Source organism: Echinops telfairi, unplaced genomic scaffold, assembly GCF_000313985.2.
Source record: "Echinops telfairi isolate 266 unplaced genomic scaffold, ASM31398v2 ScPeMD7_7458;HRSCAF=8496, whole genome shotgun sequence".
NCBI classification, from domain to species: Eukaryota; Metazoa; Chordata; class Mammalia; order Afrosoricida; family Tenrecidae; genus Echinops; species Echinops telfairi.
This window is the reverse complement of record NW_022111358.1, coordinates 33,550,959-33,572,539: the sequence shown is the minus strand read 5'-3', so window position 1 is coordinate 33,572,539 and position 21,581 is coordinate 33,550,959. Positions and strand designations below refer to the sequence as shown.

At 44.7% G+C, this 21,581-nt stretch overlaps 1 pseudogene; it reads left to right on the top strand.

The window, feature by feature from the left end:
- The first annotated feature begins 18,090 nt into the window (after window positions 1-18,090).
- On the top strand, window positions 18,091-19,110 carry LOC101652526 (annotated as a pseudogene).
- The last annotated feature ends 2,471 nt before the right edge of the window (window positions 19,111-21,581 follow it).

Here is a 21,581-nt window from a genome sequence, read left to right as displayed (position 1 = left end):
TAAGCTGAGATGCGCTCTGGGCCCCTGCCTCCGACCTCAACTCTCCAGCCAGGAGCCCTGAAGCAACGGCTGGTCCGGTCAACCCACATGGTGGGGTCCCCTTCTACCCCTCACTGGTATGAAATCTGCCATTTTCCAGGGTAGGCACCCCTTGAATCTAGCCATCACCACCCCCACACACACACCCTCTTGCTGTGTGCCTAGGGGGCCTGAAAGATCTCTGATCGTAGAGCATAATGGCTGGTAGTTGAGAGGTTGGCAGTTCAAACTCACCCAAAGGCTCTGTGGAAGAAAGATCTGGCGATATGCCAAGAAAGCCTCCACGGGGAAAGTCCTGTTCTGTCGCGTGGGGCTGTGACCCCCCAGAGTCAACTCAGCGGCATTTAGCAGCAGTAGGAGCTGGCTGAGAAGCAATGGGCCTGACCAAAAAATCCCCAAACCACATTCACTGTCACTGAGTCGATTCTGACTCACAGCAACCCTATAGGACAAGGGTAGACATGCCCCTGTGGGTTTCCGAGACCGTAGATCCTGACAGGGAGTAGACAGCCTCTTCTTTCTCTAACTGCCGGTCTCCCGGTTAGCAGTTGACCGCATAAACACTACACCACCGGGGTTCCTTTGCGTCAGACAGGCCAGGCCAACTTGGGGTCTGGTTCTTCCTCTACCCCTTACTCATCGCGAGCCCCTGGACTCTGTATGTGACGCTTATTATTTCTGTAGTATCTCATTGAATCGTCCCCACAATCCTAGAAGGTAAGCATTTGTATCACACCCATTTTATACCCAAGATGACTCAGGTCAAGCTGAGAATAGTTCTATCATTACCCTATTTGGGGGGTGGGGGGATCAGACTCTAATGGCCATGAATTTGGGGGTTTGGGGGATGTTGTTTGTCGGTGTGCTGTTCATCAGAAAAGACAAGATGGATCCATGTGAAACTGTTAGCAGCAGCCACCTGGGGACCTAAGGGGGCGAGAGCAGAAGGAGGCAACAACTTTCTTTTTTCACTTCCTGTATTTATGGAAAGTTTTATAACAAGCATGCATTGTTTTTGTGAAAAAAAACGAAAAGAAAAGTTGAATGCCCATATAATGTTCAAGAGAACAACACAAAACTTGTCTTGTTTTGAGCTGACTCTTTCCACTCTGAAATTCAGAGGGTCAAGTCTGTAGGACAGGGTGGGACTGCCCCTCAGGGTTTCCTAGCCTGTAATCTTCATGGGGCAGACTGTCCCATCTTACTCCAATGGGGAAGCTGATAAGCTCTAACCGGGAGACCTTTCAGTTAGCATCCCAGTGTTAAACCACTGTGCTTCCAAAGGGCCTGACCCCCTAGGAAACCCTAGGGGGGGATTCTACTCTATCACATAGAGTCGCTATTGGTAGAAAATTGACTTGAGGCATCTAACAGCAAATGGTGTTAGCCACTGAGTCAGTGCTAATTCACACTGACTTCAACATAACAAAGGATTGACTATGCCATCCTCACAATTGTTGTGTAAGAGCCCACTGTCCCAGCTACTGTGTCAATCCATCTCCTTGATGTTCTTCCGCCCTTTTGCTGACCTGACACTGCACCAAGAATGATGTCATTCTCCAGGGGACTGGTCCCTCCTGATAACATGCCCAAAATAGGTGAGACAGAGTCTCACTAGCCACACTTCTAAGGAGCTTTCTGGTGATACTTCTTCCAAGATAGACTTGTTTGTTCTTCTGGCAGTCCACAGTATTTTCCATATTCTTCCTGAACACCATCATTCAAATGCATCAAGTCTACTGTGGTCTTCCTTATTCGCTGTCCAACTTGCACTTGCCTATGAGGCTATTAAAAATACCGTAGCTTGAGTCAGACTCACATTAGATCTTAGCTCCACTTATCATTGTACTGTCTATTGGTTCTGTTGGGAGGATTTTTGTTTTCTTTACACTGAATTACAACCCATACTGAAGGCTGTGATCTTTGATTTTCACCTGCAAGTGGTTTTTCAAGTCCCCCTCACTTTCAGCAAGCAAATTTGTGTCATCTGCATATCACAGGTTGTTAATAGACCTTCCTCCAATCCCATAGCGTCCAGCTTCTTGGATTATTTGCTCAGCCTATAGACTGAAGACGTATGGTGAGAGGATACAACTCTGACACAAATCTTTCTTGATTTAAAACCACAAAGTATTCCTTTATTCTGTTTGAACTACTGCCTTTTGGCCCCATGTACAGGTTCCACAGGAGTGCAATTAAGTGTTCTGGAATTCTCACTCTTCTCAATGTTATTCATAGTGTGTTATGACCCACACAAGAGAAGCCTTTGCATAGTCAATAAAATACAAGTAAGCATTTCGGCTTTCAACCAAGATCCATCTGATATAAGCAATTGCCACATTCTCTTCTGAAACCAGCTTGAATTTCTGGTAGCTTTCTAGGGATGTACAGTTGCAGCCATTTAAAAATTATCTTCAACAAAATTGTATTTGCATATGCTATCATAATGGCTACTGCTTGGGCTGCTAACTGCAAGGTCAGCAGTTCAAAACCAGCAGCCACGCTAAGTGAGAAAGATGGGGCTTTCTATTCCCAAAGTAACACCCTTAAATTTCAACCACTTAAAGAGGTCTTGTGTAGTAGATTTACCCAATGCAATGTCAGTTGATAATGTCTTAACTGCAGCGTCCGTGAGCTTTGATTGTGGATTTGAGAAAAACAAAATCCTTGACAACTCAATCTTTTCTCCACTTAGCATGTTGTTACCTACTGATACTTCCTACCAAAAAAATAGATAAATAAATCACTGCCATCGAGTAGTTGTCAACCATAGTCACACTATAGGACAGAATAGAACTGCCCCCGTGCATTTCTGAGACTGTAACTCTTTACCAGAGTAGAAACCCCCCTCATTCTCCCTCAGAGTGGCTGGTGGTATCAAACTGCTGATGTTGCCCATCGCAACCGAAGACATAACCGCTATGCCATCAGGGTTCTCCGATGCTTCCTACATCATTCAATATTTTGTACATAGTATCCTGCAATATTTCAACTGAAGGCTTGAGTTTTTTCTTTAGTTCTTTTAGCTTCAAATATGGTAGCCTGGTTTAAAAGTTTAAAGATAACCGTGTGGTGAGCTGCTCACAACAACTAGACTATAAAATGCTCCCTGTTAGTTCCCAATCCAGGTGCCCTGGAGGCCAAGTCTGCCCATTCCCCAGTTCTCCCTGCATAGACGCCATCTCCCAGATGAGCATATTCAGAGGCAAACGGCACCTAAGAGATCCTCTTCTCTGATCACATTGGATAGGTAAGGAAATTACGGTGCCAGGGAGACTTGAGCTGCCTTAAGACAGTCCATTGTTTGGGGCCAAACTGGGCTAACTACTCCTGACTCCCTGTGTGGTGTGCTCCTGTAACACACGCCCTCTCTTTCAGCCCACATGGGCTCCCGCTGCTGGTGGCCAGAGAAGCCTTTGAAGGAAGCTGAGGCAGGAAGAAAGGTCAGAACTTGCCCAAGGGGGGTTCCAGAGCAAGGCCAGAGCCCTGACACAAGGCCAGTCCTTCTGCGTCTGCACTGGGTTAGAAGCTCCTTTCCACCTCTCGGCTTCCCCATGTCTACTGCACCATCTCTTTCTTCTCGCACATTGAACCTGACTCCTTTCCAGCTCCTGCTCCAAACCTCTGCATGTAGCTGTCCATGTGCCCTGCTCGTACCCTCCCCTGACCCATGTCCTTTCCAAGGAGATTGGGTGTTCAGGCTGTGGGTGGTGAAGAAGAGGAAGACCAGCCCCTTCCTCCATCTGGACCCTGACCCATACCTCCCTTCCTTAGATGAAGGGTCCAGCTGGGTTTGCACCCTCCTGGAGGTAGCTGCAGGTCGGAAGGAAGCTGTGGGGAGGGCTTAGGCACTGGCTCGGATGTTGCCAGCCACTTCGTCTCTCCGGCCTCTGCTTGCTTATCTCTGAAATGAGAGATAACCGGGAGTTTTCAAGCTGTGTTCAACGGGATCCGAAGCTCTCCACTGACATGCCCCTGTAAGGACTGTAAGGGGGTCTGATCGGGAGCCTCTCCTCGTTCTTTGGCCCCTTCAATGGGGGCAGCGCTGCTCTGGTGAGATTTAGATACTGGGACTCTGATTGTCTAAGAAATGGTGCCTGGTTCAAACGTTTAAAAATAACCATGGGATAAGATGCTCTCAAATGTCCCCACCCAGTTAAAGGCTGAGGGGAGTGGTGGGGGGTGATGTCTTTCTAGTGTCAAGTACATCCGGGAACAGAGCTACGTGGGACACCAGGCCCTCAGGAAACACAGAAACTGTAATCATTAAAAGGCAGATAACTCTAGGTCTGAATCCCGGTTTGGCCGCAAGTCGTCGGCTGCTAACTGATAACGTCAGCAGGTCAAACCCACCAGCCAATCCAGGAGAGAAAGCACACATGGCAGTCTGCTCCCATCGAGACTCCAGCCCAGGAGAGCCTGTGTGCGTCCGAACGGGCTCGATGGCACAGCGACAAAGCGTGGGCCCCGAGCTACAAAATCATGTCAGTAAAGCCCCACGATCAATCACTGGCACACGGGAGACATTCCTAGACGGCTTTCCCAGTCCAGTGAAGCCGGAGGGGTGCTGGGCTCCTCAGATGTCCCTGAAAGAACTGAGTGTGAGAGGGGCCCACCAGCAGGCAAGACAAAGTGGGAGCAGGCAAGACAAAGTGGGGTGCAGTCTGACAGGGTGGTAGAGTGTGGGTTTAGGAATAAGGAGGAGGTGGGGAGAATGGAGCTGGGGGCAGGGCAGCAGCTGGGATCAAGGGGTGTGAAATATTTGTGGCTCTGAGGCATGTGGCAGGTCCCTGGGGCCAGACAGCCTGCCTGTCACTGAACACTGGGCTGAGGAGTTCTCCCGCCTGCCTGCGGAAACTTTAGGGCACAGATGCCCCAGCGGGAGGGGAGAGACCCTTCAAACCAGCTCCTGATTCTCCTGGGACAAACCCAGCCAAGAGTCTCTACTACTTCAGAGGAGAGCTGCGGCTTCAGGGGAAAGCGCCCAGCGTCCAGAATCAAGACACCGGATACCAGCCTGGTGCCGAGATCTCCAGACACCCCACCGTTCAGTAGAGCCGGAGCGACTGGATGTGGAGCAGGGCTGTCGTTTGCCTGTGGCACTCATTCTGTTGGTTGGTGACGTGAATCAAAGAACTGGACGCCCCGAGGGGCGAAGGCCCATGAAACGCTTGACTCCTAAGTGGATGGCTGGTGGTTGGAATCAACTCAGAGAGAAGCCGGGCAGTCTGCTGTGCAAGGTCGCAGTCCTGAAACCCTATTGAGCAGTTTGTGCTCTGCACGCACAGGGTCACGAACGACCATGGAGGGAAGGGAAACGGAGGGACGGAGAGGCAGAAGTGTGAAGAGCCATGCTGCCGCCCAACCACTGCCTCCAGTGGCCCCTGAGCCCACCCCAACACTCCTGCCCGAGGCTTCCAAACTCAGCCTACAGAAAAGGCAGGGCAGAACTTCATTCCCACCGGTTTACATCAGCTGTCCGATTAGGAGACGGCCGAGAAAGGACATTAGCCAGCTGGCTGCAGGTGCACATGCACAGCTCCTCCTCCTCCCAAGAGATGGCCACAGGGGATCAAATGCTGCTGACAGCAGGGCTGGCGGCTCATACTTGTTCTTGTCACCCTTCTCCTCTCCTCTAGCCAATGTCTCATACGCCTGGGCATCACAGGGCAATGCCCTGGCCAACTCAATGTCAGTCGCCATAGAGGAGCCTGGGTAAACCAGGTTCTGCTGCCAGGCAAAGGTGAAGAGGGTCCTTCTCTCCTTGGCTCTCCTTTTCCTTCCCTCTGATGGCGGGTGTTAGCCTGGCAGCCGCGGTCAGAAGGGAGCCTGGATTAGACTCTCACGTTTCCTTGGGCAAGTTAATAAATTTCTCAAGACTTCCATGTCCTCATCTGTCAAATGAGGCTACTAATGTGAACTTCCCGGGGTGGGTGGAGGTGGCAGTGGTTATAAGTTCATAGAGGTAGCATGCTTGGAACAGGGTAAGTCCTCACAAGCCCTAAACTTGGGTTCTGGTTACCCTAATGCGGTGGCTGCTCCCTCCCCCAAGATCAACTGCAGAAGAAGCATAAAGAGTAAACACCCAGAGAAGAAAATTATGAGAGAAGCTTTGGAGGAAGAAGAGGGGCCTGTGTTGAACTGGTATGTGTGTAGTGCAGGGTGGGTGGTGGTGGTGTGCTCTGGTTCAGGGCAGGAGACAGCCAGGCCCGGCTGTGAAATGTCACAGCCCAGAAAGAGCTCTTGGGCTCCTTATATTCCGATCACTTCTCCTCTAAGATTAGCTAGAGGACAACAAGGTCTTGGAACAGACAGTGCCACCTCCTCCGCTGTCCTGGGGGCCAGGCATCAGTAGGAGTCACAACATCAGGGCAGGGCAGAAGTGCTGAGCTTGTGAGAAGCTGGTTAAAACAGGTGCTGGGCAACTTAATCGGAGGTGACTGCTTCTTCTTTACCCTCTCCAAAGTCCCAGGGCAGCCGGTGAGTCACAATCTGGGAAGGGCGACTTCTTCCTATGGAGGAGGGAAGAGGCGCCACTGTGTGGGGTGGGGTCTAGTGGCTTCACTAGAGGGGGAAGATGTGGGGAGACAAGTAGCACACCAGGTAACACTGTCAGAGGGGGACGTTAACTCCAAAATGGTTGTCTATACAATTGTGCAGCATTTCAACAGAAATGTATTATTTTTTATTAAAATATTTCTGTAGTCAGATGTAACAACAGAAGTGGTTTCAAAAGCTCAGCTTACACGTTTCGCTCTCTGTCCAAGGCTAAAACCCTCTACTAATTTACTTGTTGAACCTTCTAGTACCCTCAGGTCAGAGCTGGCACTGCCCAGTGGCAAGGACGATGCCCAAGGACAAGCAAGTGCTGTGGTTTCTGTTGCAGCTGGTGTTTTTATAGTCGCTGACTGTATCCAATTTTCTGATGTTTTAACTACAATATTGCTGTAATTAGTATTTGTAAAGCTTTTTTGAGACTGAAATTGTAATTATAAGAAAGGAGAAAAATCAAAAATGGGTTCCACTCGGTTCTAATAATTCTTATAATTCAATGTAGAAACACTTTACAGAACAATACTAATTTGTCACTAGTATTCATATGGTTAAGAAATATTACACTTCATCAAATTACAACAATGTTTATTACATAGTGTTTGATGATTTAAATGATAATTAAACATTACTAAGAAGTCCTAGTAGCACTCTTGGGTAAGCTTTGGACCGCGAACTACAAGGCTAATGGTTAAAACCCACCAGCCAGGAAGAAAGATGAGGAGCCCTGCTGATGTCATGGTCATGCATCGCGATACTAGCCATGAGGTCAACAGTTTGAAACCACAAGTGGCTGCAAGGAAGAACGATGGAGCTTTCTACTGCTGTAAGAGTTATGGTCCCAGAAACCCAGGGGCAATTCTACCCTGTCTTATAGGGTCACTATGAATCAGAATTGACTCAATGGCAGTGAATTTGGGTTTTAATAATTGAGAGTTCTTAGGCTATCAGTTCCTGTAAAGATTTACAACACCGGGAACCCTGTGTAAGCTTACCATGAGTGGGAATCAATTGGGTGGCAATAGATTTTGGGGGTTAAGGATTTGTTAAGGTCTGGTAAGGGAGGAGGTCTATGGGGAGGTGCGAGAATGCATCAAGAGTTACCTCACTAGATGACACCAACCCTGCTGGGGCCATTGATTGGGCCTGGTTGATTTGAGAGTTTGGGTGTGTGGAGTCCTAGACTCATCCACCCCACTCCTTCACCTTTTGAGCTTATTGGTAATGGTATGCACTGTTAGCCATTGGCAAAATAGCAACACAGATGAAGAACACGACTAATTCAAAAGAAAACAACTTAAGAATAATCAGTTCTTATGATGCAGCCCTGATCAATACTTACCCTCATGAAGGGATCTCCGAAGATCTGGGTGTTATGGCCAAGTGTGAAAAAGAAATCAAATGGTGCCTGGCTAGCAAAAAGTATAGTACCTGGGATCTTAAAAACTTGTCTTAAAAGAAGGAGCCATCTAAGTGAGGTGTCAATTAAGCCTTCATGGATGAAGTGCATTGTGCTGTGTGATCCAAGGATTGTAAATAATAAAATCCATGATCAGAGGATGGAACTGTATTAGAGCTTACATTTTGAGCACCTGGTTTACAGACGGCTATGGAAGATAGTGAAAGCCCAAAATCCATTTGCAGAGACACCACAGGGATTAAGCGCCCATTGAACTTCCTCGGACCATTCACTGCCCAGGGATGTTAAAAGTCTTGCCCTCAGACAGAGTGCATCAGAAAGTGAATTAATATAAATATAGTTAGGTTGCATTTTAACAACTTATCTGGTGTCTCTTTTGACCCATTCTTAATTTGTTCTAGGTTTTATTATTGTCCGCTTTCTTTGAGATTGGAGATTTTCCTATGTCTTATTCTGTTCTTATTATTCAGGGTTATTGTAGGATATTCTTTATATGAAATCCAGAATAGGTAAACCTATAGATATAGTAACTGTATTAATAGTTCCTTAGAGTTATGGCAGGGGAGGAGGAGAGGGGAAAGAGAAGCTAATAACAATGATTTCAGAAATGAAGAAATTATTCTACAAGTTATTATCATCATAACAACACACTCTTTTTAATATATTCAAACCATTGAATTATATAATGTGAAAGATGTCAATAAAACATTTTTAAAAATTGGAAACAATATACTTGATGACAGATTCTCCTTTGTGGAAATATGTCAAGACAGACAAAGATTTTTTTTTTTAGGTTATTCTTTTTTTTCCTTTTTTTTCTTTTTTAACATTTTATTAGGGGCTCATACAACTGTTATCCCAATCCATACACACATCAATTGTGTAAAGCGCATTTGTACATCGTTTCTCAAAACATTTTCTCTCCATTTAAACCCCCGACATTAGGTCCTCATTTTTCCCCTCCCTCCCCGCTCCCCCCTCCCGCATGAGCCCCCGATAGTTTATAAATGGGTATTTTGTCATATCTTGCCCCGTCCGACGTCTCCCCGCATCCACTTCCCGGTCAGACAAAGATTTTTAAAGAAGCCTAATAAACATATTGAAAACATATATTTTAAATTTATCAATATGATATCCAGAACAAGAAAACATAAAAAAATTAAGCAGAAATGTCAGATACGAAAGACAGTAATAGTTCAAATAAGAGGGGAGGAGTTGAAGCACATATGTGAGATTTTAAAAAAATTAATAGCTAAAATAGAGCACAAAATAGACTTGAAAAAAAGCAGACCGACCACCCCCTACCTCAAACCAAAGCTACCCCCCCACCATACAAATCAGGTCCCCCTCCTTCCCCCATGGGGTTTCTCAAGTATCTTTCACTTCTCAGCATTCTCTTCATCATCCCTCAAAGGTTGTTCTCGGGGCAGGGACCAGCCTGCATGCCAGGTCAGTCAGAACCCAAGCTTCCAGATTTTGAGCACACACTCTGTGTTAGACACTGTTCTAAGCATTTATCCAAAAATGGGAAACATTATTAGGGAACTGAAAGATAAAAGAGACCATCTCCTAGAAGGAAAAGAGAAAGGCAAAGCAATAGAAAATGCAGAAGAAAACTAAAATATGGAAGATAGAAATAGAAATGCTTTGTCGTGTAGATTGACAATCACACTAAGTATTTATTCTGAAAGGAACCTCACAACTTTCTCAGGGGCATGAATAAGGATGCTCACTCACTGAAGCATGATGGGATGGAAGGAGCTGGAAGCAATCTGGGTGCCTATCACTGAAGATACATCATGAAGAATGATGTATCAATCAGCATCAAAGGATCAGATGTGCACGTGGAAGAAGCATGGAGCCCTGGTGGCATAGTGCTTATGGATTGGGCCGCTAGCCTCAAGTTCAGCAGTATCAAGAGCACCAGCTGCCCACAGGAGAAAGACGGGCGTTCTACTCCCCTAAAGAGCTACAGCCTCAGAAACCCACAGCGACGGCTCTACCCTGTCTTATAGGGTCTCTGTGAATTAAAATGGACTTGATGGCAGTAAATTGGGGTTTTATAGAAGAAGCATAATGATGAGTAAGAAAGTGAATGTCAAAAAAAGAGAAGGTGAATGTACTACAAAGCACAGTAACATTTCTATAAACTAATCTCTTTGTTATAATACTACATATGAATAAGACAGAATTGGAGCTCCTAAGAAAGAGAAAATGTGTGACATGACTAGACAGGTGGAAGAATTGATGCTCGCACTGACATTTTTCATAAGGTAAGCAATGCATATTGTTCCAATGTAGCTATCCAGATTTTCATTGGAATCAATAGAATTATGTAAATTGACTGCAAAAACTGGTTGGTATTAGTAAATTTAGAATTACTTCTCAATTTATAAAGTACTCCCTTTAACTTAGTATTAATAACACTGAGTTGACCCGAGAATTACTGACTTCCTTAATTTTAACATTGTTTTGAACGATATGCTTTTGCTTCAAAGTTAAGTAAATTCTAAAATCCAGGAAGCAGTTTTGTCCATACAAATATGAATGCTGAAATAAAATAATCATTTTGTCCTTGATCTAATCATTAAAAAGGTTTTAAGGCTTGGAACTGCCTAGGTCTGTGAATTCACTTTTTCAACTGTAAACTTCATGAAATCTAAATACAGATCAAGTATTTCTGATGACCATTCAATATCCAAATTGAGAAATCCTGAGTAAAATTCACATTGGGTTTCAAAAACTTAGTTTTTTTATTTTTTTAAAGTAAACTATCCCAATAATTGTTATTATGATGATATTGTTTAACATGATTCCATGTCGAAATGATAACATTTTGGATGTACTAAGTTAGAAATAAAAGATGAGGCTTTCTACTCCTGTAAAGACTTACAGTCTCCGAAGCCAGAGGCAGTTTTACCCCATCCTACAAGGTCTCTGTGAGTTGGAATCCACTCCATGGCAGTGAGTGTAGAATACAGTATAAGTTAAATAAAATACATTGTTAAAAATATGAAATATATTCCTGCTAAAAACATTACCTGTTCCACATACTAACAAAAACTATGAGCTGCCTGCCGACAATGAGTGAAATTTGGACGGGATGGTGGAATAAGATGAAGGAGAATACACTAAGAACTCATTAAGAGAGGCCTTAGTTTGAATGTTGATGAGGGTCTTTTCCTTCTCACGCATTATTTGCATTTTTGTCTTCACACGATTATGGCTTTATCCTGACCACCTTAGTGTGCTTGTGTTTTTTATTGTTTTCTGTTGGGTCTCCCATCTGTGAAGGACAGGAGTGGACGCATAATGATAACAACTGATCCAAAGGGATAAAGGGAAAACAGGGCTGGTGGGGTGGGTGACAGGGAGGGAAAGGGGATTTCAGGAGTAAATAATGAAAGCAAGAAGGGGGAGGGAGCACTAGAACGTATTGTGATTGCACAACTCATTTTACAGGTGATTTCACCATAGTGGGGAGTGGTATTCTAAAATTGATGTTTGTACAATTCTCCTTGATATGACTGAACAATTGAATTGTTTGATATGTAAATGATGTGCCAATAAAACTGGTGGGGGAAAAGGAAAGGGGGAGTCCTTATAGGGATGACTGAAGAAAACCAAAAATACAGAAGAATGGTGAATTCAATCCTTTTTACATGAGAGTGCTTCTTAAGGCGAAGAAAGGGGGAAGGGGGCAAAGCATAACAGGAAGACTGGAGATCCCGGGGTGGAGAGGTGTCTGGAATGGAGTCTCTAAGGACCAGGGTCGCACTGGTTCTCAGGGCATTTTAAACCATCCCTCAAACTTCATTTCCTCAGTGACTTCGCATCCATGGTGATTGTTGCAAAGGTATGTTTGACCAAATCACTCAACTGTCAGTTTAAATGACCGAAGCTAATTTCTGTGCTGTGACCCAGGCCGCGCTGCCTAGTGCCCCTGTCTGTGCACTGAGCCCTGCCCAGGAGGAAGAGACTGGGTGGGGCCCAACAACAGGTGGGCTAGAGAGCAGGCCAGCTGGCATTTGGCAAAGCAATTCATAGTTGAAAAGAAGCAGAGGGCCGGCCAGAATCCTCCAGTACTCCGAACTGCATTCTCCCAAACATCCTGACAGCTGCACAGGATTTTAGGGGCTCGGGCAGGAGAAAGTGTCTTGCCCAAGGTCACTCTGTGAGTCATAGAGACTTGAGGCTAGAACCCAGGACTTTGATTTCCCAGTTTCTGAGCTATTTCCCTGATAGTACTGTAGGGCAGCAATGGCAGATGGTAGAGGGAGACTCGTGGATCGAACAAGGAGGCGTCAACCAAAGAGAGGACCCCAGCACTAATGGCATGGGAGCTTCTCAGTCATGAGGAAGAAGCTAAAACGTTAGGAAGCGTGCATAAGCAAATGTGGCGAAGAAAGCTGATAGTGCCCGGCTATCAAAAAGTATAGCGTCTGGGGTCTTAAAGGCTTGAAGGTAATCAAGCGGCCATCAAGCTCAGAAGCAACAAAGCCCACATGGAAGAAGCACACCAGCCTATGCAACCACGAGGTGTCGAAGGGATCAGGTGTAAGGCATCATCAGAACAAAAAATCTTACCATAGTGAATGATGGGGGCAGTGCGGAGTGGAGATCCAAAGCCCATTAGTAGGCCACTGGAGATCCCCTTGCAGAGGGGTCTCGGGGAGGAGATGAGCCAGTCACGGTGCGATGTAACAATGATGAGAAATACAACCTTCCTCTAGTTCCTAAATGTTTCCTCCCCGCTCCCACTACCATGACTCGAATTCGATCTAGCAAGACTGGCTAGACCAGAGGAGGTACACTGGTACAGATAGGAACTGAAAATACAGGGAATCCAGGACGGATGAGTCCTACAGGACCAGTGGTGTGAGTGGCAAAACAGGGAGGGTAAAGGGAGAATGGGTAGGAAAGAGGGAACCGATTACATGGAACTGTGTGTGACCTTCTCCCTGGGGGACAGACAACCGAAAAGTGGATGAAGGGAGACGTCGGACAGGGCAAGATATGACAAAATCCCCATTTATAAACTATCAAGGGCTCATGCGGGAGGGGGGAGCGGGGAGGGAGGGGAAAAATGAGGACCTAATGTCGGGGGTTTAAATGGAGAGAAAATGTCTTGAGAAATGATGTACAAATGCGCTTTACACAATTGATGTGTGTATGGATTGGGATAACAGTTGTATGAGCCCCTAATAAAATGTTTAAAAAAAAAACAAAAAACCTTAGGAAGCACTGAAGATGTTCTTTCCTTAGTTTCCCTCTTTTTAAATTCTAACTTCCTTCCTAGTACTCCACCAGCGACTTCCCTGTTGCAAGACCTACTGGTCTAGTCTGCAGGCCTTCTCTGCTTACTGAACAGCAAAGTTCGGACATGGGCCCTCTTCTCTCCTTCATCTCTACATTCTCTTTTGATGATTTCTTCTAGGGTACGCCCATTAACCCATTCAGTTAACACTTACGGAGTACCAACTGTACACACCTTTAAGGAGATAAATGAAAGGCCATTGTGGGCCCCAAGGAGCTTCTGATCTGACGTGGAGTATGCAGAAATACTTATAGAAATAGTTTTAATATAATGATAAATACTCTCCCAAAGATATTAGATAAACAAAAAAACCCAAGAGTATCTTTAAAATACAAAGAAAGCAAAATAATAATAATTTATAAAATAATAATTTATAAATTATCAAGGGTTCATGAGGGAGGGGGGAGCAGGGTAGGAGGGGAAAAAATGAGCTGATACCAAGGGCTCAAGTAGAAATCAAATGTTTTGAGACTGATGATGGCAAAAAATGTACAAATATGCTTGATACAGTGGATGGATGGATGGATTGTGATAAGAGTTGTAGGAGCCCCCAATAAAATGATTTTTTTTAAATGCAGAGAAAGCCGTATCTCCAAGCCCCAACTTCCTTTACAAAGTGCTCAATCTCCACATTTTCCATTGATCTTTGACATTCTCAACTGAGGTATTTCAAACTCAGTCAATTTTAAACCTAACTCATCACCTATCTCCCAAGTCATACATTTTTATGACTTATTTTTGTTGTTGTTGATAAAGTGCAAGGCAGAACATACTCCCATTCAGCAGTTTCTACATGTACAACTCAGTGACGTCGATCACATTCCTAGCGCCTTCTCTCTCATTTACATAAACTCACTGTCCCCTAATTTCCCTATCCAATCTTTTCAGTTAATTGTCGATTCGATCCCCTATGGCTAGATCCTAAAAGAACAGCATTGAAGGCAGGCATTCTGTACCAGCTAAGTTAAACTGTCATTTGGTTTTTAAAATAGTTCAGGAGATATATTTGGTCTAAGATTGAAAAGATGATCTCAGGGCAATAGTTAGCAGGGGTGTTATACAGCCTCTGTGGCTCCAGAAAATCCACATTCTATGAGAATTTAAAAGTATATTGTGTATTTTCTCCCTCTTTGAATCAGGATTCTTTTATAGCACCTTGGATCAAAACGTTCCATCATGGTAGGCAGGCACCATGCAGTTCTTCTGCTCTTGTGGCAAAGACGGCAGCTGCTCAGGGAGGTGATGGCCACGCACGCCATTTCCTCCTCTTTGTCCTGATTCTGGGAGGCTGCTTGTGCCACGTGAGGTAGTTAGTTTATTGTGCCAACCTGGCCGATAAACACATGGGGGGTTAATTGAAGGGCGGAGGAATAAATGGCTCCGTGAGCCTCGCCTTTCGAATTCTCGGGTCTCTTGCTTTGTGATGGTCAGACCAGGGTGCAGCTGCCTTAGCCAGTTCCCTGCTTCGGCTGGCAAGGCTGACTTCCTGCAAGACATCCCTGAGGAGAAGCCACATGGACCTACCTGGATGCAGCCCTGGGTGCTGGAGCAGCTATGTGGAGACCCCTGCCAGCGCTGAGATGCTCACACATTCACTGACTCGGCTTTCCTCCTGCAGTCGGCATCAGTGCATCTGTTTTGTGAGATGAAGGAGGACTTTGTGGATTGGTGTTGGACATATGGGCTAATGTTGGACTTGTTGGCTTGGGCAGCACTGGGTTGGGATGTTTGCTTGATGTGCACTTAACCTTTATATAAAACTCTCTCTTCTACATGGGTTTCTGTGGATTTGTTTCTCTAAAGTACCCAGACTAATACACCATGGTTAAGCACTCAGCTGCAAACCAAAAAGTCAGCCGTCTGACCTCGCCCACAGCTCCTCAGGAGAGAGGCATGGCAGTCTGTCTGCTTCCATAAAGGTTTCAGCCTTGGCTTGTACTTAGACAAGCAGCCGTCTAAGCGAGGAGTCAATTAAGTCCACGTGGACGAAGCACACCAGTTTGTGTGATCCAAAGATCACAATAAAAAAATTCAAATATGACAAAGGGAAAAGTATCAAATTGTAAATACCCAATATATAGAAGGCTATGGAGAACAGTGGGGGTCCAAAACCCATCTACAGTGTATCTAGTCAGATTAAGCCGCTGGCAGATCCCCACTAGCTACAGGCAGGTCTCCCACAGATAGATTATCAGATAAAGATCATTGTAATCATGATTAGACCGAATCGAACTTGATACTGGATCAATTGACCTCCCACTTGACCCAACCTGAAATTCTTCTAGGTGCAAGTATTTCTTGTTAGTTCCATGACAACAACAACAAAAAAATCTTCCCTGGCCTTTTAAATATTCACGGTGGTCTGTCCATTCTGTGATTTTTGTCTTTGCAGTATTATTAGCTTATCCTTACCACTTTATTTGGTTCTGGTTTTTATTGTTTTCGTTGGGTTTTCCAGTCTGTGGAGCACAGAAGGAGTAGATGCATGGAGATAAGAAGTCCTGCAGGGGTTTAAAGGAGAGGTAGGGGTGGGGGTGGGAGACAGGAGGGTGAAGGGGTTGGGGGAGCAATGTATGTGGGAGGAGGGAGGGTGCACTAGAACTGATTACACAACTCATTTTAAAAGTGACTTAACTATTTGGGGGGAGTGTTCTAAAATTGATTGTGGTAATGATTGTGTAACTCTTCTTGCTATGATTGAATTAGTGAGTTGTGTAATATGTGGATTAAGTGCCAATAAAACTGTTTTTAAAATTCAGTCTTGGAAATGTTATGGAGGAGCTCTACTCTGTCCTATAGGCTCGCTATAAATTAAGAACAATTGGATGACAACGAGCCTTTTCTTATTCTTGACTCTCCTTCCTTTGTTGGTCCAGGTGAATTAAAAACAAACAGAAAAACACCTCACTGCCATGGAGACTTTCTCAATTCACAGCGACCCTACAGGTGTTTACAGTCTAGGTTTCTGAGACTGTAACTCTACGGGAGTAGAAAGTCTTGTCTTTCTCCCCAAGAGGGCACTTGTGGTTTCAAACTGCTGACTTGGCAGTTTGCAGTTGACGGGTACCCACTACACCATTAGAGCTCTCCCGAATGAATAAAGACCAATTATTGTCCCTTGAACTAGCGCAAAGAACTAAGAGTATAACAGAAGCACTAAAACATTATTAGGCCAGGTAACTAGACTGTCCCATGAAACTATGATCCTAAACTTCCAAACCAAGGAACCAAATCCCAAATCTCTCTCTCTCTAATCTTTTTATATCTCTATTTCATCATTGTACATATAATCTATCATAAAACTCTTGGTAATTCCACATTTTAAGGTGCACAAGTTATTGGAAGCAATTATATCACCACAATCAATTTTAGAACATTTTCTTGTACTCGTTATTAGCTCCCCACGTCCCCCAACATCTCCTGCCATACCTCCAAGAAACAATCCAGTTACTATCTTTATAGATTTACCTATCCTGGATCTCATATACAGGAAAACATACGCAACAATAACTAAGTAAAACACAGAAAATCCTCAATCAAAAAGAAAGCAGAACATAATAAAAACCAGAACAAATTTAAAATGGGTCAAAAGGGAGATCGAATGATCATTTGTTAAATTTTAACCTAACTGCATCTGCAATAATCCACTTTCCATTGCACCCTTCATTGACAGCAAGGCTATTTACACCCCTGATCTATAGTCAAGGGAATTCATGTGAGGCTTCCCCTTCACTTAAAAAAAAAGAAAAAAAGAAAGAACTATAAAATAGGTCAAAAGGGAGAGATTCTACATTTTAACCTAACTACATCTGCCAGAATAGATTGTACAATGCTCTCTGTCTGATAGCAAGGCTATTCGCATCCCTCCTGTGTGGGCAGGGGGGATTCACCAGAGGCTGAATCTAAGTGTGGATCCTGTAAATGGATTTGGGGTTTCCACTGTCATCCATAGTCTTCTGCAAACGAGGTGTTCACAATTTAAGCTCAGATATCATTCCCTCCTTCAGATGTGGATTTTATTATTTACAATTCTTGGATCACACAGACTAGTGTGTTTCTTCCATGTGGATTTGGTTGATGCTGGTTATAAGACAACTTAGATGTGTTACATGGCTATGTGTTATACGACAAGCCTTTAAGACCCCAGACACTATTCTTTCTGGTGGGGGGGCACCATCAAATTTCTTCACCAATGTACGATGTGCTTGAGGCCATGCCACACTCATTAATTCTTCTGTTATTAGTGTTCAATGCAATAAATCTCTTGGAGATGTTCTCTACGTTCTAAATGCAAGGCTGTATTTGGCTTTTGTGGACTTATTTTAATTTTCTTCAGCTCCAGCTTGAACTTGTATATGAGTTGTTGATGGTGTTGTTCCACAATCAGTGGATGATATTGAACTGCTTCCTTGTCTCTTCCCACAGACATAGTCTATTTAATTCCATTGGTATGTTCCGCATGTGTAGTTCCCATTTACGTTGCTGAAAAAAAGTATTTGCAGTGAAGAAACTGTTGGTCTTGCAAAACTCTATCATGCAATTCCAGCTTTGTTTCTACCAGCAAAGCTATATTTTCTTTGTTTTCAACTTTTGAGTTCCAGTCTCCAGTAATTATTAATGCATCTTGATGGCATTGTTTGATCAATTTCTTAATTTTGTTGCTGACAATATACACAGCAAAACATAACATCAGCTCTCACCAGGCGTCCTCTTAGAGTGGCGTCTTTAAACTCCGCGTGGCAATCCTTGATGCACCGCCGTGATGCCCAGGGAAGACAGGGCGACCTGGAAGTCCAACTACTTCCTTAAAATAATCCAACTTTTGGATGATTATCCAAAATGCTTCACTGTGGGAGCAGACAATGTGGGCTCCAAGCAGATGCCGCAGATCCACATGTCCCTCCGAGAGAAGGCTGTGGTCCTGATGGGCAAGAACACCATGATGCGCAAGGCCATCCGAGGGCACCTGGAGAGCAACCCGGCTCTGGAGAAACTGTTGCCTCCTATCCGAGGGAATGTGGGGTTTGTGTTCACCAAGGAGGACCTCACTGAGATCAGAGACATGCTGCTGGCTAACTAGGTGCCAGCTGCCGCCCGTGCTGGTGCCATCTCCCCGTGTGAGGTGACAGTGCCGGCTCAGAGCACAGGCTTGGGTCCCGAGAAGACCTCCTTCTTCCAGGCTTTCGGCCTCACTACGAAGATCTCCAGAGGCACCATTGAAATCCTGAGTGACGTGCAGCTGATCAAGACTGGAAACAAAGTGGGTGCCAGCGAAGCCACCCTGCTGAACATGCTGAACATCTCCCCCTTCTCCTTTGGGCTGATCATCCACCAGGTGTTTGACAATGGCAGCATCTACAACCCGGAAGTGCTTGACATCACAGAGGAAGCTCTGCACACCCGCTTCCTGGAGGGTGTCTGCAATGTTGCCAGTGTGTGCCTGCAGATTGGCTACCCAACTGTCGCCTCTGTGCCCCATTCGATCATCAATGGGTACAAGCGAGTCTTCGCTTTGTCTGTGGAGACTTGAGTACAGCTTCGCACTGGCTGAAAATGTCAAGGCTTTCTTGGCCGATCCATCTGCATTTGCGGCCGCTGCCCCTGTGGCTGCTGCCACCACTGCTGCTGCTCCTGCTGCTTCGGCCCGGCCAAGCAAGAAGCAAAGGAGGAATCGGAAGCATCGGATGAGGACATGGGATTTGGTCTCTTTGACTAGTCACCAAAAAGCAACCAAAGCAGCCAGCTTTATTTGTGAAACAAAGAAATAAAAAGGCTTAGTTCTGTGGGGGGAAAAAACAAAAAAACATAACATCAGCTCAACGGTTCCAAAATGTGCAGTTTGCGGACATTGGTTACAGAATTTGCAATTATTCTCACCTTCCTTTTGAGTCGTTCTTCTTTCATTTACATAAACTCACTGCCCACTAAGGTTCCTATGTAATTTTTTTCCTAGGTAATTTTTTTAGTTCCTATTGTCAATTTGATCCCATATGCAGATTGTTCTTTTAAAAATATGATGTTCTAGGCAGATCTTTATTTGGCTATAAGAAGACTTCAGTGGATATTTTTGGTTTAAGGTTTAAAGATTATTTCTGGGCAATTATTTCAGGGGTTCATCTACCTTCCATGGCTCTGTAAAGTCTAGAGTCTATGACAATGTGAAGTTCTGTTCTATATTTCCCACCCTTTGATCAGGACTCTTCTCTTTTTTTTTAATAATTAAATTATTTTATTGGGGCCTTGTACAAGATCAGGATTCTTCTATGGAATTTTGGGTCAAAATCTTCTGTAATGGTAGCCAGGCACCACCCAGTTCTTTCAGTCTCATAGCAAAGATGATCATTGTTCATCTCCCTACAGCCATAGCAGAGACAGACAACCTATTTCACTGGGTAGGAAAAGACTGGAAGAAGTTCATTTGGAGGATAAGCAAAGGCAGTCAGGCGAAGAGTGAAAGTAGGATGTTCTAGGTAGACACAGGCAATGGCTGAGGCAAGAGAATGAGCCAAGAAATTCCATGTAGCAGAAGTGTGTTTTATATAAGGAAGACATGGGGTGGCCAAGGCTGTATATATAAGAAGGCAGCAACGAGACGTTGGGGGGCCTTGTAAGACAAGTTTCATGGGTTGGGACTAAATCCTGAGGGCCCTGGAGAGTTCTGAGGTAGTGAGTGAGAGTGAGAGAGCGCTGACGTGTGAACAGACTTGTTTCTGGAGAAGACAGTTAAGAGCAGAGATTGAAAGAGAAAAGAATAAAGTACGTTTAGGAAGTGAAATTGGTGGGCCTTTGTGACTAGGTGTGGGGTAAAAGAAAATGCAGTTTCTGGTTTGGGCAATGAAGAGGCTGGTGATGTCTTCAACTGAAATAGAAACTATTTCAGGAAAGAGAAATGAGGAGTTGCATTTTTTTGGGGGGGGGAGTTGCATTTTTTTCTGGGACAGTGAGTAGTTAAGGTTGCTCTCCTATCCAAAGTCCCTGTAACTCCCACCAAACGACCTTTTCCTGCGTATTTGTAAGGTGGGAGAAGACAATTTACAAGATTCACCTGTGATCATTGTCAATAGGATTAATTATATTGCCATCTTTCTGGGTGTAAAATGAGCCCTTTGAAAAACCAAAGCAAACCCAAACAAATTCACTACCATTGAATTGATTCCAACTCATAGTGGCCCAATAGCACAACGTAGAAGTGTTCCTGCGGGTTTCGAAGACTATAACTTTTGTGAAGAGTAGAAAGTTTCACCTTCCTCCTGCAGAGCAGCTGATAGTTCTGAACTGCTGACCTTGTGGTTATCAGCCCAAGGCATCACACACTATGCTAACAGGGATCCTTCTTTGAGAAATTGGAGAAGGGAATCACACTACCAGCAAAAGCCATGTGTGGAGTGCATCCTCTGGACTCCGAGATCCCTGGGCAATGAATGTCCTTGGTCCAGAAGGCAGCTGGGGCATCAGAGGAGCAGCAGAATCAGGAGTCAGAGCATTGGATAGATTGCTGGACTTCCCAGCCCAGGCAGCAAGTGAAGCTGAGGGCTTTGAGACAGGACGCTGGCTTGTGAGTAGGGTGCCTCTGAGCACTTCATTGGGGGAGCTGGGCTAGCTGACCCCGGGAAGTGGAGCTGAGTGCCTTCAGGTTGAGGCATTCTGGAATGGGGCCCCTCTGGGCACTTAATTTGGGGACTTGGGCTGGCTGACCCACCAAGCTTGAGCTGATTGCCTTTGGACTGAGGCTTACGGTAGAATGGTGGCACTGATTAACAGCCCTGAAAGAACTTTGTAACATCTCCTGACTAAACTACTGTACCCTGAACGTTTCTCTCCTGCATGGCAATCTGTTAATTTCCTTAATAAACCTTTTAATCATGAATATTGTTTGTGAGTTCTGTGTGGCCATTGCAATGAATTATCAGACTCTTTAGCTGGAAAAGTAGTGTTGTGTAAAAGAGAACACAATTTTGAATAAGCTATATGTGAGACATCAGCCAGGTATTTGGAGTCTGGAGCTCTAAGAAGCAGTTTGGCTGTATATACAGATTTTTGGAACAATTTGTAGAAACTGAGGTCACAAGAATAGACAGGTTTGCCTAAGAAGAATGTATAGGGTGTGAAGAAGGCCTAAAATAGACGCCAGATGCACTGTAGGCTGTAAAGGAAACTCAAAAGGAACGGAGCTGGAGTAACAACAGAAGTCAAAAGCAGGGAAAGATTTGACCAGGAGGCAGTCAAGGTGAAGAGGTAAACCTCCAGATCAGG